This window comes from Eucyclogobius newberryi, unplaced genomic scaffold, assembly GCF_026437365.1.
Source record: "Eucyclogobius newberryi isolate DKJ021-1_F unplaced genomic scaffold, fEucNew1.0.hap1 SCAF_1, whole genome shotgun sequence".
Classification (NCBI taxonomy): Eukaryota; Metazoa; Chordata; class Actinopteri; order Gobiiformes; family Gobiidae; genus Eucyclogobius; species Eucyclogobius newberryi.
The window spans coordinates 8,914,288-8,942,219 of record NW_027315723.1 but is presented as its reverse complement, the minus strand read 5'-3'; the positions used below and the strand labels follow the sequence as shown (position 1 = coordinate 8,942,219).

Here is a 27,932-nt window from a genome sequence, read left to right as displayed (position 1 = left end):
TCCTTCAGATTTCCTCAGACCATCTGGTCTACTCTCATTCCGAACTGTCAGCTCCTTCACACTGCCTCCATGCTTGCGCTTCTTCCTCTCTAATGTTGTCATTTACTCAATACTCAAAATAGGCACTACAGTGCAAATACTATACACTTCTCTTTGAATCTGCTGTCCCAGTGGTTTCAAAATATGCCTGTGGAACTTGTGAAGTGAAGATGCAAAAATACTTGAGTTAGTCAGTGTTATTGACTCTCATTCATTTTTTCAAACACCCATCTCTCCAGGTGAATGTCAAAATTCAAACACTGAGTAAAATTGCACAGCCAGTAGCTTAACATAGGCTCATGACAAGGGATGATATTTTTGAATGAGACTTTGACAGCATGCGGGGCATACACAATGAGGATAGTGGTGAGTTCAAGCACACACACAAACAATCCAACCTGTTGGGATGTGGTTGAGCGCTGATGTCTTCAGAACGTCCAGTGGCTGCTCCTTCCCCAGGATCCCCTCTCCTGTGGGAGACAGAGAACACTCCGCTTCAAATATGGTCCGCAACATTGAGACGAGCTTGGAGCGACGGTTGAGCGGGGACGGGGATGTCTATGTGGTCGGCTGGGGGTCAGCGACAGCTGGTGCCTGAGCCATGCGTTGCACAGCGGACACAGGCAGCAGATACGGCCGCTTCATGTGACTGTGAGCCAGGGATGTTGGGGCTCGACTGATACTGACTGTGCTCAGCATAGCAAATGTGGCTGGCAGCAGCGGTGGAGGGGGTGGGGGGATGGAGAGCCAGAGCGAGAGGTAAAAATAGCTCACCCTTTTGTGTATAACAGCACATGCGGATCACGCACGCACACACATGCAGACACAAAGACAGCGCTGTGCCGTGCGCGCTGCGTTAGTGTCTGTGCAGCGTGGAGGCTGTAATTATAGTGGCAACATGAAAAGGCTTTTGTAGCTGCCGAGCCCTGGGAAGACATTGCTATAAAAAGCAAAGCGACAGAAGGGGGATGAGAAGGAGGAGAAAGGGACGAACGAGGTAAGAAGGAGGAAAAACAACGGAACAGCTCCAAATGACATAAGAGGCAAAGGGATTGAAGGGGCATCCTTCTATATGTAGGGGTATTTTTAGCACCCGAGCTGTATATATTTTCAGGTTAACAAACATCTGAAATGCACAAATGCTCGGTTTTTCTTTGGAGAGGAGATGAAAAATGTAAAAGCCCCTTGGATGAATAAATGCGAAGAATATACAGTAAGCACGCTTGATCTATTTCTGGAATTCTCCCTGGACCAAACGGTACATACACACATATCTAATTAGCCTCCGAGCTGGAGGATGCTTTGGCGTGCATGTGAGTGTGGGTGCACATGATGTGTACAACTGTCTCGCGCCACCTTGCACAAGCAGCAACACCTCTCCAGCACCTAACCCCTTGCCAGGACTTGGGTGTGGACAGGCAACGCCATCACGCTTGGTCCTGTTTAAACAAATCTGAACATACTGGCTTTTATTTACACAAATTCTCTTACCGACAGAGGCGGTTTGTAAATTGTCATTTGTTTTTTTAGTCAGATGTTTATCCAGTCTGAGGGAGGTAGAGTCAGCATGAAATATTTATGCTTCATAAAGCAATTGCTTGTCATGTGTGACAGTTTAGAATATTGTTTGAATGTAAGATGGACTCTTGTTTTATGAACCCTTCATAATGTTTTATTAACCCTTTATAATGCATATGAGAAAAATGTTTAGGTTTAAATAAATATGTTCTGTAAAGTCTAGCTAACCAGGTCTAAGCCAGATCCTTTAACAAAAACAATATCATAACTACTTCTTGTTGCTTATGATAATACATAAATACAAGCACTAAATCAGATGTCTATGGGCCCCTTTCCAGAAAGCTGAGAGTACATTTAGAATTCAGACAGATCCGATATATGACATGCCACGTCTTCAGCCGTGTGGGACTTTATGTAAAAGAAGAAAACATTACAGAAGCAAACAGGTGGTCACATCGCCTCACGCTGTGGATACTGTAAAAACAAAGACATCTACTTCAGTGAGACTTGATATCTGTTGATGAGCTTATTCAAATAACATACACGCTTCTAGCTCTTTGCAATGGAAATGAGGAGTGCGTCTGCACAAGCTGACACCTGTGGCTGGGAGTAATTCTACGCCGCTTTTGCACAAATCGCTGGGAGCTGTTTTACATCTTGGCCTTAAGTGCGGGGGATTTAGTGGGACGGATGTCTACATTTGTGGTTAGTTAGACAAAATGCATTCTCTTTCTGAATAAACCACAGACAATACCTGAGCCGCAGGAAAGAACAGGTGTGTACTAACAGATACACAAGTGCCCTATACCTTGGCAACAAGGTCCATCAATCTTGGATGTAGCCTAGTTACAGAGCAGCCTCTTCCTAATTCTGCTCCTTAACTCTCCATCCTCCTCTCTTCTCAGTCCCACTGGGCTAGCATCAGGAGACGGCAGGCTAAAAATAGCCTTGCTTAGCCTCAGGCATAAAGTCAGTCAATTCCAGCTAATGCAGCTATAGCTTGTTGAAATGCATGCATGTTATGATCAGAGCTGGAGAAGACAGCAGGAGCAATAATGAGCCAAGAGAATGTGTCCACCACAGTATAACATGAATCTAGCCCCTCGAGGAAACTGCGGTTGTGATTTTGGGCATTACAAAATAAATTGAATTGAATTGAATAGTGTGAAACAGACAAGCTAGACTTGTGTAGGTATGGCCTGCGCATTGTCAGTGACAGGAGGCCTTTGTTAGTTGAAGAAGTAAGATGTCCGTCTGTGGTGGCGTTTACAGCCTCATTAAATTCAGTGCACTTCCGCTGTAGCTGCGCGGGCCAGGGTGACTCCAGTTAGCAAGGTGAACACGACAGGAACAATATAATTAATCAAGCGCCTCTCCTTCAAGAGCCTTTTCCTCTGGGTCACAAATTCACTTCCTCAGGGCAGGTGCTGACGTCACGCCCCTGATGAAATGAAAAGGATGACCCCTGTATGATCGACCACTCGTACAAGTCCCATGAAATGGTGGAAGCAACCATCTGACCTTCATTTGAGCTGGTAAACAAAACAAAAAAACAGGTGTAAGGGAAATTGGCGCTGTGCCTGAATTCTTCTTTGTGCTTCATGGTGAATACCGTCATTAGATATAACATCACAAATGAGTGGGGATGTGGTAATTAGACAGTGGTTGTTTTTAGTGCATGTCTAAAACATACGTCATGAGGTCAGTAGGCCAAGAAAAAGTTCAAAGATTATAAGGAACGGATACTTCCTAAATTCTTTGTTTATCCTTGTTTTTTTCAGGGTTTTGTGAAAGGCAAGATCAAGATGTATGAATAGAATTGGACTTTGACAGTTGGATACAGGCTTGTATGTGATTAGGTCATTTATCATTTAAAGAGTGAGGCAGTACATCGTTCTCAAGAAGCAGTCAATCAGAGCAGAGTTTTAGCTTGTTCAACAGAGAACAATAAAAGCATTTTCAGCAGCACAAAACCTGCTGAGGCCTAAGATTAATTGATTGGACATTAACAAGTGGCGCTCTTTAAAAGACAATTTGACGAGCTGATTTCTTTTCCATCTATAGATGTAACATAATGGTCGACAGCAGCAGTCGACTTCCAACATACACAGACAATAACCACACTTTTGACCTACACACTCCAGCACATCATCTGTTCTTAACTTGGTTCAATGTTTTTTATATAATGATTATTACAGAGCCACTTCAATGGATATTGCTATGGAAATTGTGATACAACTGTAAAGCCATTGTACACGTAACAACAAACACCCACAGTGAAATATGGCTGTTTAAAGGACAACAGGTCCAAGGATGCAATTTTTTTTTAAATAATGGTTTATTTAATGTCCTGTACACATTGAATGAGACACTGTTGAACTCTATGTCAAAAGGCATGAGAAGAGGCCTCAAAAGCAGCAGTGTAAACCGTAATTGCTGATGACGGGTTGTTGGCAGAACACACTGTATCCTCGTTTCTCTGTGCGGGATGATACAAAAAACACACAGGGAGAAAAGATGTGTCCTGTCCCTTTCATTAGCTCATGTTCCGTCTCTGCCGTCCCTATCCTAATACCAATTAAAATCAGAGTGTGCACAATGAATCGCGATATAAAGGGCACAGTTGTGGATTTTGGTGGGAAGTGCGGCCAGGTTAGGTGTATTTTTCAGTAACGGATGGATGTGTGGGTGATAGTCGCTTTGGCAGGACAGGGGACATTGGCATGGGACGGTCCAGGACAAATAGTCATCATGTCCAGGTAGGGGCAAAAAAAGTGACTGGCAAGAGCTTAATCTAAGGATATCAAGATCAATTTGTAAGCCCTTAAGAGTTAAGTCTATTGTAATGGTTACAGTATAAAAAATATAATACAGTATAAAATAAAACGTTACTAAAGAAAATTTAATAGCAAAGCTAAGTAATTTCAATATACACTCCAAAACAATACACTCCAAAAACCTAAATGCAAAGTGCTTCGTCTGTTTATAACTTTGCCATATAATTCACTTGGTTTGATTTCATGAACATGGTCATACACTTGAGGAATAAGTGTATGTAAATCAAAGAGCATAAGGATTAAGGATTAATTAACATTTCATTGTTGTTGAATCATTGTGCCAGTTATTGTGAAAAAACATCTATTTATTTTAACAGAGGAAGGGAGCGTGCCATTTAGGCATATTTTGCAATCTTCCACATTTTCGTGATCTGGTTTTGAATGGGGCAGAAACATGTTGGTGCAAGTGGTCGGAGTGTGACAATAAGGTTTAAAATTACCTCTTGGATGCCGCTTGCATCACAACAAAAGAGACAGAGGTTGTGTCATGCGTGCGCCTGTCCTGTGCTCCATTTTTAGCAGCAGGACACAAGGCAACAAAACCGCTCAATCGTGAAGAGGAGATCAACACGGAAGGCCAAAAATAATGATTGTTTGTTCGCCATGTGTGCACGTGCGCATATCTTGTGAGAGTGCTAAAAATAGAGCTAGGGATAAGCCGGGCCCTCTTTATTGCAGCGAATGCTTTTAACCCCTTCACCTCTGTATTTAAGTAAAGCAGCAAATGTGTGATTTTGGTGCATTAGATGAGGATGGAAAGCACTGAGCGGACTAGAAAGAAGACCAAGAGTTCAAATATGGACTTTAACCTTGAATATATGTATTTATGTGAACAATCCTACAGGGAATGTGCTGTAGTAACTGTACTCTACTCTCAGTGATGTGAAGACAATTTATTGACTATTGCAGTAGATATTGATACTACTGCTATCTTGTTTTTGGATACAAAGGCCATATTTATTCAAGCAGGAGAAGGGAAAGACAAGGATTGAACGCTGACAAAAGATTTCTGAAGCTTACTGAATTCAATTATATTTCCAATAGGTAGTTATTATATAATATTAACTGGCTATTCGAGAACTAAATAAAAAACAACACAATTAATTCAATATTTAAGATACTTGTTTTGAGTATTAGTTTGGGAGTGAATACATGACACATAGAGTTTAGGTCAAAGCAATTTTCCCAAGTCAATACCACAATCTTAAGTTTTGCTTGTGGATTTGTTCAAATCACAATTCTGAGACAAATAAGTGTCCAGAGAGCAGTCCCATTACTCCGTGAGCGGGCCAATCGATTGTTGTGATCGACAGAGCTTTTTTAAGTAGCTGTCAGTCAATATATTGAGTGATCTGAAGAAGGACTACAACACCTTCACAGGTTAGGGTCTTGCCTCAACCAGACCAGTGTTTTCTATGAAAGTGGATTTTGTTGGTTAGGAGAATCTACGAATCAATTCACCATGTCAGATATTAAAAAGAAAGATTGTGATAGCACACTTGGCAATTATGTTGTTCTTTGTGACAAGAAGTGATTAGCATATATAGGGATGCGTATCGTTCCGCAGGACCGGATCCGGACTTGTAAAAACGTTTCGGTTCAGGTCCAAAAAAAACGAAACCCCGGTGATTCGGTTCTGGATTCATATAAAAATCTACCACTCACATTCTATATCCTGTACGTTCTAGAATCTAAACCATCCTAAACCTTCCATAGATCGCGAAATTCGCGCTGGAAAAGACATCGCTGTCAATGGCGCGCCCGGAGCATCAGCGACGCACGCGTCTTCCCCATGGCAGAATTTGAAGCCGCCGAAATGAGTTTAAAGACGCGAGAGACCGAACATTGAGGCGGCAGCTGTAAGTTCACTGACTTTATTTGAACCGTTTTAAGCCGCCGCGTGCGTTGCCGCTTGTGCCGCTCCGTGAGTTAGTTTAAGTTTAAGACGCTTGTTAAAGGAGCCGGTTGTGCTTTGGTTTGGGTGTAAATATTGTTAAACTTCTCGCTCAGGTTAGTAATGCTGGTTTAGTGTTCACAAGTTGTCACTTTATTTCTTGAACAGAGTTGGTTACTGTTGGCCGTAACCATGGTGATGGAACAGGAACATCAAAAATCACCTCGTCTCCAGAGCCGGCTCTTAGCTCCGCCCCAGAGACCGCACGCGCACCACAACTTGTTACTAATATGCATGGATCTATTATATTATCAATATGTAATGACCTGGACTCCACACAATAACACTGCATTAACAACAGTGTGAAAGGAACATTTAACCAAATAATGCTTAACATTAGGGTCGCTACAATATGAATGAAATAACTGTATTATTATATATTATGTATATTGGCATTTATTTCAGTGGGTTAATGTGCAATATACATATTTATACATCTAAGTAAATACTAAGTCAAAGTAATATTGTTTAATTGCTGGATTCATTAATTGGAGCTTATATTTTGTAATAGTATTTGTATTCTACAGTTGTTAAATATGGTCTTGTGTTTAATGCTGTTAATATGATGTATTGTGTGTAGTGTAAAATATTTTCATATTCTATTTTTGATACTGCTAAGTTGATTGATTTATAGTGGTTCTAGTCGACTTTTATGCTAGTTTTTGAAGGTTTTTACGTGACTTTGATGCCAATGGATCTGCAAAATTAAAGAGTGGAAATATATCTAAAGGCATTAAACTTCAAGTGTGGGAACAGCCCAGTCAAACCAGTAATACACTTGACAAACATAGTATCAGCTGAAACAGCTGCCCTAATACCAATACTCAACTTGCTCTTGTTCAGAAGTTGTTCCTCTAGTAAAACACATGAATGTGTGTTAGCTTGTAGCTTGTGATTTGTAAGTTGTAACTTCTGTTAATAAACAGTGAATAAACCAGACAAATTGAGTTTATTTCACTCTGCAGTTAAGCCTTGTGTTTGATAGTCGTCCTTGTTCAAGTGTCTTCAACTTAATTTAGTGAAGTAGCTTGTGTTATGCTGTTATAACATTATGCAAAAATGGCATGGTTTAAGTCCGGACTCATTAGGTCCGGACCTGAACCTAAACCTCTGGATTCTAATCCGGACTTGAACCTGAACGTGGGTTTAGATATGCATTCCTAAGCATATCAAATGCATAAAAAAAATTATATGAATAGATCTAAAACAAATATTGAAACTAGATACTCTTTTGAACAAGTGTTAATTTAAAAAAAGGATCAAATTTGACCTTTCCTGTACCGTTTAGAAGGATCTTGAGCTTTATCCGAACTGGTATAAATGGTCACATTTATGTAGCACTTTTCTACCTTCAAGGCACTCAAAGTGCTTTACATCAAGGAACCAGTCACCTACCCATTCACACACCCATTCACACACCCATTCACACACCCATTCACACACACATTCACACACCCATTCACACACCCATTCACACACCCATTCACACACACATTCACACACACATTCACACACACATTCACACACACATTCACACACACATTCACACACCCATTCACACACACATTCACACACCCATTCACACACACATTCACACACATTCACACACCCATTCACACACCCATTCACACACACATTCACACACCCATTCACACACACATTCACACACACATTCACACACACATTCACACACCCATTCACACACACATTCACACACCCATTCACACACACATTCACACACACATTCACACACACATTCACACACACATTCACACACCCATTCACACACACATTCACACACACATTCACACACCCATTCACACACACATTCACACACCCATTCACACACACATTCACACACACATTCACACACCCATTCACACACACATTCACACACACATTCACACACCCATTCACACACACATTCACACACACATTCACACACACATTCACACACACATTCACACACACATTCACACACACATTCACACACCCATTCACACACCCATTCACACACACATTCACACACCCATTCACACACACATTCACACACCCATTCACACACACATTCACACACACATTCACACACACATTCACACACACATTCACACACCCATTCACACACACATTCACACACACATTCACACACACATTCACACACCCATTCACACACCCATTCACACACACATTCACACACCCATTCACACACACATTCACACACACATTCACACACACATTCACACACACATTCACACACCCATTCACTCACACACACATTGACACACACATTCACACACACATTCACACACCCATTCACACACACATTCACACACACATTCACACACCCATTCACTCACACACACATTCACACACACATTCACACACCCATTCACACACACATTCACACACACATTCACACACACATTCACACACACATTCACACACACATTCACACACACATTCACACACCCATTCACTCACACACACATTGACACACACATTCACACACACATTCACACACCCATTCACACACACATTCACACACACATTCACACACACATTCACACACCCATTCACTCACACACACATTCACACACACATTCACACACACATTTACACACCAGTTGCTCGCAGACACTGGGGATGAGGCAGGTAAAGTATCTATGATCACATGTAAAATATATAGAAAGTACTACAACTTAACAAAAAATTACAGTCTATAGTACAAAAAGGTGGAGTTCGAAAATGATCATTATGGTTTCAAAATCGGGTAATTGAGTATTGAGCCTTTTCCTGAGACTTTGAAATGAGAGTTTGAAATTTTAGCATATAGCCTTAGTGTTATTTTTCCTTCATACAAGTAATTAAATCAATTATTCAATTATACAACATACATCCCAACAAGAAACCAAACCAAAGAAACCAAAATGTAATAAATGCTATGCTAAAACATGCATTACTGGGATGTTATTTATTTGCCCAGAATGTTCCCCAGAATGGCATTACCGGTAAACTCATCTACACCACATTTATTAAATTCAAAATATTGGTCTAATGTCACAAGCTTATCTCTATGGAGATAGATGAATTAAAGGCCGTACACACATGGGGGCATTACCAACAGAAATGTATTTTGCTTTTGACAAAAATGCTCTGTTGTTTCTCTGTTTTTAAGGCCCATTGCGAGTTAAACCGGACCATTTACTTGAGATCACCATTATTAAGCAGTAGCTCACTTTTCAATTTCACCCGTGCTCTTTCTGAACAACTCCTCCCCGTCTCCTCTGTTAACACTATCTGGAAACTCAAATAAGGAGAAAATCCATGCTATAAACGAGTAGCTGCCCCTAGCAGCAGCTATCAGCCTGAATCAATTCAGTATTTTAAAAAAAAATCTGATTGTGCAATTAATTGAAATAAATCATCCATCCTCCCGCTACATAAAACCAAATGGGATGTGGCATCCCACCAATCACCCACACCTATTTGCCATGATCACATCACTTACCCAGGCATCAAGATTTGATAACACTCAATTTCAAAAAGACAATAGGAGAAGACTCACTTCGGTGGCTCAACCTTCCCCTCGCCATAATTGACAGAACAGCAGCAATAAAGATGGCAATTTTACCAAACAATAAAATATGTATTTTTAATGATCCCAACCCACCATACACTCACCTGGTTTAAATCACTAGACTCTATTATCACACTCTTCTATTGGAAAAAGTAAACAGCAAGGATTAAACTCAGTGCACTATAAAAAAAACAAAGCTAAACGAGGTCTAGAAGCACCAAACTTTCAATATGGCTAACCAACTACAATACATTTACAAATGGACTCACCCCACCCAATCAGATATTATATGGCTGGAAATAGAACAATCACTAGGCAAAGAAATTAAAATAGCTGACATCCAATGTCTCACCAAATCAATAAAACAACACACATGCTTTAATGCTATAATCATAGCCTCTACTCTGACAGACTGGTGGAAATTTCACCAAATCACAAATTCCACACTTGCCCCACTTCACCCCACTTTGGAACAACCCTGACTTCACAAGCAATAAAAAAAAACCACACGAAATTTCCGCACATGGGCTGAAAAGGGTATCACTCACTTTAAACATATTTAAAAAAAACAACATATAAACACATTTTTCACACTCGGCGCAGGAGTTTGGCATCAGCCGCAATGATTTTTTTTTAAATACCTACAAATCTAATCATCAGTTATGGCAAAAATAAACATCAGACGCACACATTTAGAACTCCTGCCTGCATCAAACTTAATTAATGTCTCCTCTCCAAAGAAACTTCTTTCTAAAATATACAAAATAATTGCAAAGCCATATCAGACCATATGCTTACCAACAATAATATGGGAAAATTACCTTTCAATTATCTAATCTTCTGCAAACAAATCTGTAAAAATGTCCAAAAATACCAACCTGCAATTATTACAATACAAAACACTAAGGCCAAATAAAATAAATAGTATGCTTCCGGTAACATTGAAAAAAAAATACAGGTAGGTAGGTCGGATTTTTTTAAATATTTTTTTTATATTTATATATTTTTAAATCCTCGCACAGGTTTTGCAGAAAGTTTTGTTTTCTCAGAAGTGAGGGCTTCGTATTGAAGTGGCCTTATTGGTATGCAGATATTGAATAAAATAGTTCCAACCACACGAAAAGAGCCATTAGCAGACAACGTTTTAGTAATTAGAAACTGTGGCAGCCAGGAGGCAAACCACTATCACATGTTCTGGGACTGTCCTGTTGTTCAGACATAGTAGGCTGATGTTAACAATAAACTGCAGAGTGCTTTTATGACATAGCCACCCCTTTCAACTTTATGTATGTATGTATTTGGGCCTCATAGAACACTATGGTCGTAATAAATGAATATCTTTGGAATATAATTTTGGCAGCAGGAAAAATAGCCATCACAAGGAAATGTATGACACAAAAAAAAACGACTATCAAGGACTGAACAAACATTATAACAGACATTAGACATATGGAAAAAATACTTTCAGACTTATTGTAACGCATTTTATTTATGTTTTATGATATTGTGTAATTAGGCCCGAGCGCCACAAGCTGGCGAGAGGCCTATTAATCTTGTAAGGCCGTGCAAAGCACGGCTGCAAAAGTGCGCACGTAGTGCGCACGAAATCGAGCGCGAAGCGCTCGCCCACTTCCAAACACTCACTAACGCACTCCTTCACTCATGCACGCCCCGTGCGAAGCGGTCGTCATCCCCATATAAAGCACTCATTTGCGCTAAGTAGCTCACGAATACGCTAAGTAGCTCACGAATACGTTGCTTATATGCATGTTCCGTGCATATAAGCATGTAATGCAAAAATTGAACATTATTACTGTATAGAGGGCCAAAAACACAAAGTGGGCGGAGCCCACTCAAAATTAACGAAAGTACCCGTCAGTGACCAGGGACCCACACCATGAGGTAGGAAAGCGCGAGCGCTTTCCGAAAATGTATAGTTTATGATATTTGAAAAATGGGAAACATTGTTTTCGCATCGGAATATTCTTCTTCTTCTTCTTCTTCTTCTTCTTCTTCTTCTTCTTCTTCTTCTTCTTCTTCTTCTTCTTCTTCTTCTTCTTCTTCTTCTTCTTCTTCTTCTTCTTCTTCTTCTTCTTCTTCTTCTTCTTCTTCTTCTTCTTCTTCTTCTTCTTCTTCTTCTTCTTCTTCTTCTTCTTCTTCTTCTTCTTCTTCTTCTTCTTCTTCTTCTTCTTCTTCTTCTTCTTCTTCTTCTTCTTCTTCTTCTTCTTCTTCTTCTTCTTCTTCTTCTTCTTCTTCTTCTTCTTCTTCTTCTTCTTCTTCTTCTTCTTCTTCTTCTTCTTCTTCTTCTTCTTCTTCTTCTTCTTCTTCTTCTTCTTCTTCTTCTTCTTCTTCTTCTTCTTCTTCTTCTCGGGACCAACCCCCCTATTTTTCACCCAGTGAACATTGACGAAAAGTCACAAAAATGTTCACACCTCTAAAAATCGTGCCTCTCTACATTCTGGCTATTTCCCTTTTCTAAAATAAAAAAAATTGGCGCGTCAGCGCCCCCAAATGTACCAAAAATGCATTGAGAGATGGGAAATGACCCAAAAAAAATCTGATCGTAGAATCATGAAATTTGGCGCAGAGGTAGATGGTGACAAGAGAAGTAAAAAATATTATTACGGCAACGCCGTCCGCCCAACCAAATGTCGGCCATATTGCTTCAAAAATGGCTAAACATGACTTCGGAGTTTTTCCAAACGTCGTACTTTTACGAACTCCTCCCAGGGCGTTAGTCCTAAAAAGCTGAAATTTGGTAAAAATGCTACTGAGGAGTGGGACATCAAAAGTTATCCAAATTACATTGATACCTCTCACGGTCTCTGTGCGGCGAAGCCGCAAACTGTAGCTAGAATTTCAGAAATCTCCCATATTTAAAATTTCTGCCGTTTGCGCGGATAAAGTCCGAATTGCGTCAAATTAGAATCAGTTGTTAAACTCTTTGCCCTAAACCTACTTGAAGTGAAATAAATTCATTTGGCGCCACAGCGCCCCCTACAGATTTTATATGGAGGTTAAATGTTTAGTTTTGCGAAATTATATGAAATTTGACACACAACTCAATTTTAGCATCCCCATCAAAAAAGTCAATGAGACCCATGTCATAATTGTTATGGCGTTGCCGTAACGATGACCGAAACCTTTCATGTTATTCCAATGGGGAAATCGCCAGAACATGTTTACACTTTAGACTTTCACAAACTCCTCCCAGGGCGTCAGCCCTATTAACCTGAAATTTGGTGAGACTCATCTTCAGGACCATCAAAAGTTATCCACATTTTCATTCAAAGAGTCACGGTGTCTGTGCGGCAAAGCCGCACATTTTGCCAAGAATTCAAAATAAAATAGCTTTTTGATGGTAAAACAAAGGGGAGAAGATGTGACAGCGTCACAGATTCAGCAGTAGGCGTAATAAAAGGACAATTGGGGCGCGTTAGCGCCCCCTCCTCTTGCCGCGTGGCGGCGGCGTGGCGGCGGCGTGGCGAGGGCCGATCATTGCCGCTTGCGGCTATATTTATTATTATTTTTCATGATTAAGCCTGACAAGCTGGCAAGAGGCCTATTAGTTCCGTAAGGAATATATATATATATATATATATATATATATATATATATAATATAATAATATATTTATAATATATATTTATTTTTTTTCTCTCATGTTCCAGGCCTACAGCTAAATCATGTTTGTGGTTTGGAGTCCTCAGCGTGCCTGTTGCCACGGCAGCAGGGGAAGAACCCTCCACCTGGGTGTAGGTACATGGGCATGTTGTAAGCAAGCTGCAGACTTCTCACGTAGTGACGACGTCAGCAGTAGTCCCAGTCGGCCCATCTTCTAATTCCTCTGAGGGAGACCCAGTGCACATGCAGCTCCAGAAAAACAATAAAGAGCTTGAAAAATCGTATCATAAATGTTATTTGTAGCATAACATGACTTTTTCCTAAAGATGTCGACACCTATACTGATGTCAGTGAGTGTACACAGACATAGTATTTTGGATTACTCCAGCTTTAACTCCAAAATACATCTTTTAGAGTTAAAGCTGGAGTACCTGATTTTCAAACTGAGAAAGTTTGGGAAAGAGCAAGTATGTATTTAAACTTATGTAACTAGTTCCATGTTCCCACAAACCTTTGGTTCATTGTTAATGTTTACTTGCATTCATTTCAGAACAGCTTTTTGAAATGGTGAAGTGAAACTTAAAATACTTTATTAATAGATGCAAAAAGCACACAGAAGTCTAGATTTGTGCTACATTTACAGGACACTCTTTGAGGGAAAAACTAAATTTGCTCATCTTTAAAATGTCACTTATTAACTTAGTCTTTTAAGCTATCAGCTGTGAAGAGTATGATAGAAGAAGCAAAAAAGTTGTTAAACTAACAAAGGTGTAGTATGTAACATTTCAGGGGGGTCCGCCAGAAAATACGTTTTTGCTTTGCCTGTAATCATGCTTTTAGATAGAGGGCCGTCTTCCCGTATTATGGACGGGGTATTTTGACATGTGGACGGGCATTTTCGAGTGTAAGTACGGGGTCATTTTTATTAATACATTTTAGAAAAGGGAATATCATCATTAAATCGGGCCGGGAAGCGTTTGACGATAGTCCGCCATGGTCCGCGCCATGACAGTTTACTGTTTACAAGTGAAAATTTGCATGCTGCGCGCTGATTGGTCAACAAAGTTTGTGTGCTTGGCTCTGATTGGCTGCCGAGCCGTGGTCCGGAAAATGCCGAAGCTCCACCTTTACCGAACTACCACGGCCAAATACCATGTAAAATACTGCGCGATACGCCGCTCCTAAGTGGCGGAGTGTGATCCGCACGGCCGAGAGGCGCAGGCGGCGCGAGAGTATGGAAAGTCAATATGATACGAGAGGCGTGCGGGCGCCACACTAGATCGCCGTGCGGACGCCCCCGCGTCAAAAGCGCAGCTTTATTTTATAAAAGCGTCGGAAAAAAGGTCGTGATACACATATTGGGTTTCCATAGCCTTAAGCCCCCGGACAAAATTATTTGGACGGGGTGTTTTCAAATCCTATCTAAAAGCCTGCCTGTAATAGTCCATAGTTTGGCATTTTACTTATCTTCATTTGCATTTATTCCATTACATATGTTTAGCATATTGCTCAAAAATATCTTGAAAAACAAGTATTCTGGTTGTGAGTGGGGTCACCTCTTCACTAATCTGATTAATATCTTGGTGACATGATCTAATTGTCTCCATGGAGATAATATTTTTTATGAAACAAGCAGATGGCGGACAGTCCAACAGAAATGTACATAGTACATAAGAACAGATCCTTTATACGGATATGAAAATTATACTATAGAGTATAGGGCTGGGTAGTACCTCACAATACAATACCTATCCAGAACAGCGAACTTGATACGATATGCGTCCTGATTTACGATATCCCTTAAAGCCGGTGTTAAAAGTTTACTAAACTTATGTTTTGATTAAGTAGAACAACAAAATGCATTAGAATTTCATGTTCACACTGTCACCACCAGAGCACCACCATAGTCTCCGTATATGTGTACCACCCACCTATTTTCGCCCTGTGTACAATGGTTGGACATACCCAAATGGCATTGCTTATTAAAAGAGGATCTTACAGCCCACATGCAAGTGTGATGCATCATTAGAAAGCTTAGGCCTTCTAGTTTCTGCAGATGTGCACATGAACACTGTCAGGGCTTCAGAACTTACACTACAGAGGCCCAAACATAAACAAAACATCCTTTTTTAGTCTCGCCTGAATATTGTCAATTTGTAATGGTCCTGAGCATGACATACTTCATTGTGTGCATATGCTGTTCACTGTACATGATGTTTATCTTGTTGACAACAACTGTGTAAAGTTTCAGATCTCTAGGAACAGGTATTTTGGTGCTGTTGACCTTTTTGTATCAAAAAGTATATTCGGAACAAGTGATCCAAATATGTGCCAACTGTGCCAAACTGCTTTTATTACAATTTTAGCTCCTCTATGATCATAAAACATACATTTTGATGTTTTGTAGGCCACTAATACCCATTATAACTGCTAAAAACAATGAATGTGAAAATGTGTATTTATGAGTTTACCCATGAATTTCCCATATAAAGATGAAAAAAAAAAAAAAATTATAACATTTTTATTTTATTTTTGTATTGATATAATAATACATATATCTAACAAAATACGCGTCCCAAAGGCTAATAAAATCAGAAAACGTGATGCGTAAAATCTAGTCGCAAAATGCAGAAAAATCTAGGCTCTGACAGCCTTACGCACGAGAACAGGGAGAATTCTGTGTAAATAAACCCTTTGTCCCGCCTACCAGGAGAAAGCTCTCCTCATTGGCTGGAATAATATGTCACTCAAAGTCTCCTGCGTGCCTGTTAGCAGAAGCTAAGGGCTAAAAACAAAGATGGACGCGCGCTTCGGAAGCGCCAAATTTTTTTCAAACCCGGAGCAAACAAACCCGGTGACAGAAAAATTCGTGGATGGTCTCATTCTGTAGGTAACAGTCTAAGGAAGAGATCGATGTCAAACACTATCGTATAAGTCAAACAGGTCATTTGTTATGGACGGAGAAATGCGTCCGGTGAGAAACGAAGAAAAGTTTGTTTACTTGACAATATCTCAAAATCAGATAACTTCAGGAAAAATACAAGTGGATATTGTTTTTCAATGATTCCTTACGGACAGACTGAATACAAGGATGTACAGAATTAAAGCCGTTTCGTCCATCATAAACAGCAAACAGGTAGGACATGCGTTTGTAAAAGTTGAGACTTTCTCACAAACTATTGGCAATTGCTTCTTGGGGCATATTTTTCAATGTAAATCAATGACATATTCGTTTTGTTGAGAAAATAAGCTTTAAAATGATGTATGGCTAGCTGGTATTGACCAAGGAAATAAAAGTGATGATGTAAGAGAATATTTGAGATATAGAAAATGTTCGCCGGCGGACAGATGGGTGGTAACAGGTTAAATACTTAAACACTGTTTAAGCAAATAAAATGCAAGATCCCACAATAGCAAATTCAAATGCTCTACTGAAATTAATTTACAGCTTGTTGTACCAAGATTAGCTGATCAGCTATGGTCAGCATACAGTTATTTTTATATGTTCACTGCCAACTGCCTAGTCTAATCTTGACGCACGCAGTAAACTCACCCAAATGAGCATGCTTATTTAATTTTATCTGTACTGTCTAATTCTAGTTGTGTTGAGGCATTTTTAGCTTTGTATCGATTGCTGCTTGTAACAAAGATACGGATGGGCTTTCGAGGAAAAGTACACAAGGTCACCGGTTCACAGCCATAAAACATGAACACACACACTTGGATCTAGCGCTGTAAAACAATAAAACACTAATCTAACCACAGATAGTAGACGTGGAAAGTCATATCATTTTTAATTTTGAGGAATACGACAATGTAAAGTTCAAACTACTCATTCACAAATAATGACTTGCTGCACCTAGCACTTGTGTGAGTGACTCTGATAGAAGCGAGAGTGGTAAACAATGACAACTTTTCCTGGAAAGCCTAAAGAAGTTGGGAGCAAAACAAATGACTAGGAAAAGGTAGCACTGGTTTTTGCTTTATTAAGAGCAAGATCTATTAGACACTTGGTTGCAGAACATGGGTTTATATCGTCTACCAGATACGCTCCTGCTCATAGGAATAGAATGTGCTCGAGCTGAACAAATTGGAAATTTATTATGTTATTATGTTATGTTGTTATTGCAGCATCGCTAAACAAAAAATACTTACATTATGGTGTTCAATAAACTTGCTATTCCTCACAAACCATAGCCTTATGAAAGTTGAGTGGATTAAAATGAAAATATTATGTTTTATTGTTTTTGTATTGTATTTTATATAGATCTAACTTTGACGTAGTTTTGAAGTGAATGCATGGAATAAGAATACTAAGCATTCATATAACCTACATATCGTGTTTTTTTTTGTTTTTTTTTACATTTTTTACAGTGGGTTCGATTCTAGCCCTCAACCGTGACTTGAGTAGGTCACATGCAGAGTTGGGAGTAACGCGTTAGCTGGTAACGAGGTAGAGTACTCAAATGACATTTATAGAGTAAGGCGTTAGTTTTGGTTTTGGATGCACGTTTTGAAAAGCTTCTTCTCCTTCGTTATAACTACTATTTTGTAGCTGAGGAGTAAATGTAGGGTAACAGCAATGTGTTGAGTTTGATTTAAATAAACTACAGTGCTAAAACAAGAGTGTTCTGTTGTTGCACCACATTGCTTATTGTATGGTATTGTGGTAATCTGTCAACATGAAATATAAATAAAGCTCAGTCAAGTTATACAATAACGTTAATTATTGGTAACGCAAGAGTACACTAAGGCATTAGAGTAACACGTAACACAACCCAACACTGGTCACATGGTAACCAACAGTGCGTGTCCAATACTTTCTTCCAAATTGGAAAGTACCTTTTGTTGGGTTTTGACGATTTTAGCTGATGCCAATATAGATTTAGGGACTTGTAATTACGTTTTTATTGTTTAAGTTTAGGTGGAATGCCTACACCACCACACCTCTCATTATAACCCTCTAACTGAAATATTTATTAAATGAAGATAAGTTTGTTCTCTTAAGTTCGGTAGCAGGACCACACCCCTTTCACGGCCCTTCCTACGGCTACACTATTTAAGCATCCCTCCCACCCTCTTCTAATTATTCTAATTGTTCCAATTTATCTCCTAGAGGGTATTGAGGCCCGGGAGCCTACAGCCCTCATTGCTAGAAGCCCTAAAAGGGCATATGTTGTTTCTCGTATGTTACACTTTGCATCGTAGCTGGGGTTGTGGTCCCTGCTAGTGAAGGCTTATAAATCAGAACTTTCAAGGTGAATAATATCTAAATTATATAAAATATTAACAAATTGGACAGCCACTCTACTAATTACATTAAAAAATGAATGGGAAAAGAGAGGTTGATTTTATTTTGACTGACAAAGAATGGTAAAGTATATGTACATCTCAGTGGAGAACCACAAAATCACGTTTGGATAGAATTCTGTTGGAAAAGTGTGACACTTTTTTTCATAACACGATGTCAAAGTGCCTATTATTCAAAAGAAAATTTCATCTGATGGAGAAACTGTTGCAGCCAGGAGGCAAACCATTAAAAAGTATTAGACTGGAGAATAATAAAGCGCTACAAACAGTTTTTGACATCACCATCCCACTGGATTTCATAACTATCTTCTTGGGCCTTAAAACTCCTGCCATGGACACAATCAACCGCTTGGGCATACTCCTGGGGGGAAAATGCCCTCACAAAAAATGGATGGCACAAAATTACAATTCAAATTCAATCTGAAAATAGACAAATTTAAAAGACTTTGGACTGGATGGGAAAGATATGCCGGACTAAACGTGTAGGATGTGTTTGTGTGAATTGTGTGTTTCATCTTTGTGTCATGTTCTTTGTATATTGTTGTTTTATATGTCAAAAATGTCAACAACATCATCATCATCATTAACATCAAATTAATATGTTGCATTGTTTTGATGCCAGTTTCGTATATGTTACAGTTGGAGACTAAGGCAGAGTGTATGTAGGATCAAGACATCCTACTGGAAGCTATTAAGCTCAATTAAATCCATGTAAACATTTTATTTATTCATCCAGCAGATAAGCAGCAATCTACTCTGAGAGCGTATGGTATGTCTAACGGCCCTCTTGCTCTGTTCAGCAATGTATCAAATTAACAAATTACAATCAACAAATTACATTATTTATCTGACAAGAGGAAAAAAAAACTGTAAACAACTACACAGTTCACAGTTAATAGTTGATTAATTGCCCAACCCCCATAGTAGTTTAAATGATGGACACCCAAAAAAGTATACACATTGTCATAATGTTTATCTTAACAGGCAATAATCCTAAAGCAGATGGAATAGTTTCTCAAAGTGAAACATGAGTCAAAACCAGGAACAGTAACTTCAATTATCATTCTTTACACTTTGATTTCTTGTCCTCTATCATCAGTGCCCAGTCCTTGATATGGATAATTTCCAAGGCTTCCTAGAATGAAAGATTTCTAGAAAGCACCTCTTATCCCTCTTCTGTCCCTACGAGTGATTAACATGGTGACCAGCACAAGCCCCTAATCAGAGCTGTGAGTGCCCCGCAGAGTCCATTTTTGACCCTTTTCTTTCTCCTACTCCATGATATTCCTTGTGCCATGCATCCAAATGTTTTGGTCTCAGATATTTTTTGCAGTTTACTTTACAGAAAGAGTGGCTGATATTGACAAAAACTAATATCTTGTAATTTTTTAGTAACAATAGTCAGATTATATTACTTCAGTCCAACAGGTTAAACGGGTTAAAACATGTCTTTAAAAGTTTTAATTGAGGTTTAATAATCAGACAACTGTGAAATGTCTGTCAAATGAATCACAAAAGAGCAGAATAACCCTATACCCTTAATTTGAAAGTTTTCAAGATAAGTTTTTATTTTTAATCATATATTTTTTGTAGCAGGACTCGATATTCAAATAAGAATATCTTCAAAACAACATTTAAGCTATTATGTAAATGTCGATATATTGTCTTCACAGCAATGGTAAATAGACACTTTTTCAGTATTGTGTCGCTTTGCCAAATACAAGTGTACAACAAACGTGTGGACCTGACATGCTAAAGCTGTGCGCACACACGCTTATCACTTCTGTTCAAACACTGAGCCTGTCCACAGATCCATCCAAAAACACAGACCGTTATCCATGCGACCCGTTTTTGTCCACGGACGCACGGGAGCCCCCCGAGCAGGCTGCCTTTCAATTTTCTTGCAAGAGATTTAGAGCAAATAATATTTAATCTAAAAATCCCACACCGGCTGTAACAAAGAAAATTAGTAAATCCTGGATCAAAAACGTTCGTGCTAGTAAGCTCATTTACAGATTACAAAAATGGCACACAAGCGGGTAAAAGGAGCAGGGACAGCGCCTGGACACACACCAACTCTGAGAGGAATTACGTGCAAACACAAGCTTGGGAAAAAATACATTTGCCAGCTTTGGATCAAGTAGAACATACAAAATTGTCCATAAATTGAATTGTTGTTGTTTAATCAATATTTCTACTGTATAAAAAAATTATAATAATCATTGTAGAAAAGAGCAACCAGCACCTATGCAACTTGTAGCCACAAAAGCAATGCTATGACTTAGCCTGAGCTGAAAAATAAATAAATGAAAATACACAAATTCATTTTCCATTTGTCCAGTGTCTAAACATTACAAATTAAAAGGGTGAGGGATTTGCTTTTAATTTACACTTAGAATCACCACAAGGCCAGTACATATGACATATTTCCTGAGTGTTAATCCAACAAGTGTATCGCACTGGAAAAGCGACACCTCAAATTTACGCCCACCATTTGGCAGCACTCAGAGGGCCAAGAATGTCTCCTTTTTTACATTGACATCACAGATGCAGGTATGAATGGCTTCGTAAGAATATTGCTGAGGATTTAGGTATTTGTGCTACTACTGTTTCAATCAAGCATGAAACAAAAAGGCATTAGAAAATGTCTGAAAGCACTCTCCAGTACTGCTCAGAAGGGACTTTTCCTGCCTTGGCGGCATGGTGTCAGAAATGGGCATGGATTCAGAAAGTTATAAAATTTGAGCTGCAAAAAAACTAGGAACGGGTAACAAATGCAGCAGAAGGTGATAAACAAAGTGTCTTAAAAAAACTGCTCGGTCTGTCAGCATAGTGTCTTGGAAAGAACCGAGCTAATTGTCTGTGAAAATCCTAAACAGAAACAAAGATGGCGCTTGGATTTCGAGTAATAACTACGTGATGGTGTGGGCATGGGTGTCTGCCTCTATATACAGCTCTGTAAGGTTTATTTCCACTCTGATAATGCCACAGTGTGGCTGATATTACCATCCTGTACAGACCACTCCATCAGTGTAATGCCGTCTGTATGCTACTCTCACTGTATGGACTGTGGACTATTAGGTGAAGTGAATCCATGGTATCTGGGTAAATCCCTGTGCTGCAGCAGATGATATGATATGACTGAAATCTTCAGAGTGGCTACTTATATGAGCTGCCATTAAGGCTCAATAAGCATAGGATCAAAACAACTGTCCATTGTATAGGCTTCTTTCGTCATTACTGTTATACACGTTATTACTGTTTAGTTAGTATCACTGTACTTTTTATGTGCATTATTTATTTCAATTATATAATCTTTTTTTTCTGATGCATTTTTGTGTTTGGTGTATTTTCAATAGGGTTATGCAAATTATTATATAAATGAATAAAAGGGTGAGCGATATTGACAAAAATGTCTGTCAAATGAGTCACTAAATTCAGCAATATCACCAGATACAATTATTTGAAAGTTTACAACATAACTTTAACATTTGTTTTATAATCAGCTCTTTTCGTGTCATGTTTTACTATAAATTATACAGTCTTTTCAATATATTGGCTATGGTACGTGTGTAACAATGTTATTATTTAATTTTGAATATAAAAATCCCTGTAGTTTCATTGTACACAAATGAGACATGTCTTTGTAGCTGCTCTACATTGGAGCATAATTGAATATTTAAATAAGCTATATTTCAGATTGTAACGTATCCAAGCGTAAATATGGACAACTCCACTTTGATAGTAGATCTGAAAGAAAATATCACTGATGTGGATTAGCAGAGCTCCTTTTTTCGAGCTGTTTGTGAAGGAGACTTGTTGGGGGAATTAAAATGTGCTGTGTAATGATAATGATAACTGCTGAGCCACACTAATCCGAGGTTCATCTAACAATGTAATTCTCTTTGGCTGCTCTGTGGTCTATGAGCTGATATGTTCAAGAAGCAGGGGACATGGAGGCCAGTCATAGACGTCCCCCAAGGCTCTGAGCTACTGTGGTATTTATAGTACTCACAATCCCAGGTGTACAAAGTAAACATACTCCACACTGTCAGTTACCTCACCGGCACAGGCAGGAATGTAACCTTTTCCTGTGCCAGATGCAAACTGCTCGTATCTCCACCAAAAAGGTCTCTAATTAAAAAGTCAAAGATGAGAGGGGACTTTCTTAATGAGTCCCTTCTCACCCTCCCGAACTAATTTATATTGAATCAAACCAATTAACAGTTATTGCGTTCCTTGTGTCTATGTTCATAATCAGAAGGGTGGTATAGATCAGTTTGGCAGATGTGGCGATAGCGGGGTGACTTCTTTGCTGTATTGGGGCGATAAATTCTCATTACGCCACAAATTACAGTTACAAATTCTGCAGAGGTGCCCCTGGCGGTATCTTTTGGGCATGGTGGTGACCAGCCGAGGCATGGCGGCATCTTTTGGGCAGGGCGATGACCAGCCGAAGCATGGCGGCATCTTTTGGGCAGGGCGATGACCAGCCGAAGCATGGCGGCATCTTTTGGGCAGGTCGATGACCAGCCGAAGCATGGCGGCATCTTTTGGGCAGGGCGATGACCAGCCGAAGCATGGCGGCCTCTTTTGGGCAGGGCGATGACCAGCCGAAGCATGGCGGCCTCTTTTGGGCAGGTCGATGACCAGCCGAAGCATGGCGGCATCTTTTGGGCAGGTCGATGACCAGCCGAAGCATGGCGGCCTCTTTTGGGCAGGGCGATGACCAGCCGAAGCATGGCGGCCTCTTTTGGGCAGGGCGATGACCAGCCGAAGCATGGCGGCATCTTTTGGGCAGGGCGATGACCAGCCGAAGCATGGCGGCCTCTTTTGGGCAGGTCGATGACCAGCCGAAGCATGGCGGCATCTTTTGGGCAGGTCGATGACCAGCCGAAGCATGGCGGCCTCTTTTGGGCAGGGCGATGACCAGCCGAAGCATGGCGGCCTCTTTTGGGCAGGGCGATGACCAGCCGAAGCATGGCGGCCTCTTTTGGGCAGGGCGATGACCAGCCGAAGCATGGCGGCCTCTTTTGGGCAGGTCGATGACCAGCCGAAGCATGGCGGCCTCTTTTGGGCAGGGCGATGACCAGCCGAAGCATGGCACCCCGCCATGCTAAAACCCCTCAGCGAGACAACTGTACTTGTTGTCTTGGAGGAGAGAAATCATGCTTTTTCTCAACAGTAAACCATATCCACAAATGTATCTACAGCTATAGTACTTAAAGTTATAGTGTTAAATCTACACATACAGGCTACAAAATAAAACCTTTTTGACAGAAATGGATACAATGTAAGAACAAAATATAGTAGAACATATATGCACTGGCCTCTTGAAACCACATGAAACTAGCAAGGTAGGCAAAGTGTGTACGGTTATCGAGAAAATAGTTTGTATGTATCATGTATGTGTCATGTAACAACCAGCAACACCTCTGTCTTAGCCTCTGTCAGCATTGCATATACCCAAGCTGTTGTCATGGCCCAACTAAAATAATAAAAGCAGCCATTATTCTTCCATAAAAAAGAAATTGAATGCTTGCTCCGATGCTTGGAGAGGAAATAAGAAGAAGATAAGAAGCAAAAGATGAAGCACAAATGTGTAGAAAATATGACAAGATTATCCATCCATCCATCCATCTTCTACCGCTTGTTCCCTTTTGGGGCCGCGGGTGACTGGAGCCTATCCCAGTGACTTCGGGCCTTAGGCGGGGTACACCCTGGACAGTGGCCAACTTGTCGCAGGATTAACACAGAGACATAGACATTACAGACAGTTCACGCTCACATTCATTCACTAGGGCCAATTTAGAGTCACCAATTTTACCTAACACATGCATGTCTTTGGACGGTGGGAGGAGCCAGAGAACCCGGAGAGAACCCACGGTAACACGGGGAGAACATGCAGACTCCACCCAGAGAGATCATGTGATGTTGGTCTGGTCCGGGAATCGAACCCACGATCTCCTTCTTGGGACAAGATTAACCAAACTAAAATGTATTTGTATAGATTTCACATTCACAAAATGATTTTTAAAAAATAGATAAATAACATTTATGAAGTTTAAAGCAATAATGAGGTAATCAGCAATTAAAGGTGCACTATGTAACTTTTCTGAGAGTCCACACGACCAGATGGCATCACTTGTGTGATAGATGTTTAAGGCCATAACATCTCCTTGGAGACAAGCAGATCGCATAACCTCCATCAGAAACGTTACGCAGTGCACCTTTAAATAATAAAACTATGAAACAACACTTTCACAATTTTAAATAACTAGATTTGCTAAACTACAGAACAGTAGGAGTTTAATTTAAAGGCGCAATGGAAGATTTTTCGGCGATTTGAGAACGCACTCCCCCGTGCAGACTGATACAACACACATGTGCGTTTGTTTATTAGCGCGACGGATCGCAGCGCATCTCTCGTCTCCTGAACAAAGCAGGCTCCATGCCAAATCCAAACCCAACCATATCAAATTCAGATATTCAAAAAACAAAACTACATATACCCCATAACAAAATTAAGAAAACCTGTATAGTTGGTCTTACCTGAATGGCTGTGCGAGGTCATAGCTGAGTAGTGAAGGGGTCGACTACAGCATGGGGAGGGTGATGCCAGTGCAAGATCTGATTGGAAAGGTTGAAGCCGGGACAGTGACACTGTGTGTGTGTAAGTGTGTTAATGTGTGTGGGGGATCCCTAAAGGCTGGAAACAGGAAACACGTCCAGACGTCCTGCAGCAGCAGCCAATCCCCATGAGCCTTTTGATTTGGCTGCTCCAATCACAGCAGATTGTCCAGCACCCGTCCCAACCTGGCAGAGAAGCAGTGAAGGACCAGTTAATATAACTAATTTCTAATCTTCACCTGTACAATAATTACTGTTATATGCAATATATGCAACAGTAATTATATGCACCAGTTTTAGATGTTAACCTGTGCATAAAGAAGGGTGGTATTGGATATTAGAAGATATTTTGACAAACCAAATACATATTAGTAAAAGTTAATGTTAATTAGCTGAGGTTTAAGTGTGTGACAAATGTGATAGAATTGTAAAATTACCCACAAGTGAACTTTATATTACCATACCAATGCATTTAGCTCTTACATCTGGGTTGGGATGAGAAATAAAATACTCAATCAAGCAGACAGCATGCAGCAGACTTTTAAAAGATAGTCTTGTAGATAGACTAATTTTAAAAAAAGTTAGGTGCCAGGTGCAAGTTAGGTTAGCTTTAAGGAACTATTCCGGAAAGTATACATCACAAATCAATTGGTTAGTAAATTGAGTGTTTTTGGAATGGACCAAGTAGAATTAATTCTTCTCCATGACAAAAATGTAGGGAAACTGTATGTTCTTTTATTTGTAGAAAATGGATAATGGGAAAATCCCATTAGCCATGCAAACATGTAAATAATGAATGAGCACAAACTTATGAATTTTTTATTTCTCTGTCTGCGTTTTCAAAAATAATGGTTTCCCTGTTAAATGTTTTTCTATTTATGAAATGATGGCTCTTTTCTTTGTTTTAAGACAGTCGCCTAAATTCCTTAAGGCAGCATAAGTGTCACATGTAATTACAGTTAAAATCAAGTCGACTTGGGCAGGAGGGTTCAGGAGGGTAGGATGTGGGGGGAGCATGCATGTCGACGCCCTTCTGTGTATGTTGGCATGGTGGGAATGGGAGGAGGGTCTCAAGACACGGGGCCAGACTGTCCAGCCGCGGGACAATTGTCCCCCGAAAAGTCGGTCACTGCACAGCGCATGCACAGAGCTTTGTGATGGCAAGGCAAAAGGAGGGCGGAGGAAAAGGAGGAGGTGAGGGGGCAACGTGAGTGTCATCAGGAGAAGCTCTCACTCCAGGGGACAGCATGCAACACCATTCTCTCAGGGCATCTCATGTGTCTGGGGGGGGTCGTGTGTGTGTGTGTGTGTGCGTGTGTGTGTGTGTGTGTGTTTGTGCATGTGTGCGTGTGTGTGTTTATGAAGCTTTTGTCCCTAAAAAGAGGGACTCAGATGAAGGATGCCAGATCTGGGGAGACAAGTAGAGCCCAAAGTAAAGATACCCTATGAACTTAAAAGCCACGGTAACTGAAAAACAGGCTGCTTTGATTTTTGAACACCAAATAGTATGCTAAAGTGTATAAATAACCTAAATTGTTTTGCATTCCATATTATACAACTTATAATTAATTCATGTGTAACATCTGCTAAAACTGTGGACATAGTTCCTTTAAACCTGCGCTCAAATACTCACGCTTCATGCCCGAAACGTTTACGGCAGATCTTTCCCTTTTGATTTGCCTCATACACTTTTAAAACAAGCATGATGTGCAGCTTTGGTGTTAACGACCCCTTCGCCCCCATTCACAAAAAACATTGACGCATGCAGAGCCCTACCACCGCCCATCCCGAACCATTCACACACGCAAACACACTTGCACAGGCCGGAGCCTTCACTTCACGCCCTTTTGACTCAAAACAGGAGTATTTGCCAAAAACAGGACAGTTGCTGCAGTATATGTGGTATTAAAGCCTAAAGGCCCTTGCCCTGCTCTAAAAATAGCACAGCAACAATCGACATAATAAACATCGCGTCTCTGTTCCCCCACTGCCTTCACTTCCCGCCCGCTGCAGAGCAATAAAGCCCATGAAAGCTTTAGCTCCGCGGCTATAGGTGTTCGGCAGTCCTACCGCATGGCGACCTAAAGAAAGCCGAGGACACAGGCCGGGGGAAAGCGAAAGCTTCGCGGAGCAGAGTGGAAACTTCAACCGGACATTGTTTTGATGAATCCTGTGTGTGTACATCGCATCCCTGCTTGAATATCAACATCAAAGCAAAGGATCACTTTACATTTATCGCGAGAGGAGCAAACTTACGTCAACAGCTCTGGAGTAGACCAATAGTCCTAACATGTGTCCTCAAAGCTTTATTCCTCTCCCCTTTTACAGCCTGGGCTCTTCTCCTCGGAAAAATCATCTCCTGACAGATTCCGCCATACTGGATTTTTGTTCCAGCCCAGCGTCACATGGAGCGCCCTGCATTCACCATAGGCGGGGTTAGGCT

At 40.3% G+C, this 27,932-nt stretch overlaps 1 long non-coding RNA gene across 1 annotated transcript; it reads right to left on the bottom strand.

The window, feature by feature from the left end:
- Positions 1–436: 436 nt before the first annotated feature.
- On the bottom strand, positions 437–27,932 carry LOC140364587 (uncharacterized). The gene is made up of 3 exons (XR_011927721.1): positions 27,746–27,932; positions 25,412–25,675; positions 437–509 (listed from the first exon to the last, which is right to left on the bottom strand). It is a non-coding gene; the product is annotated as an uncharacterized lncRNA (long non-coding RNA).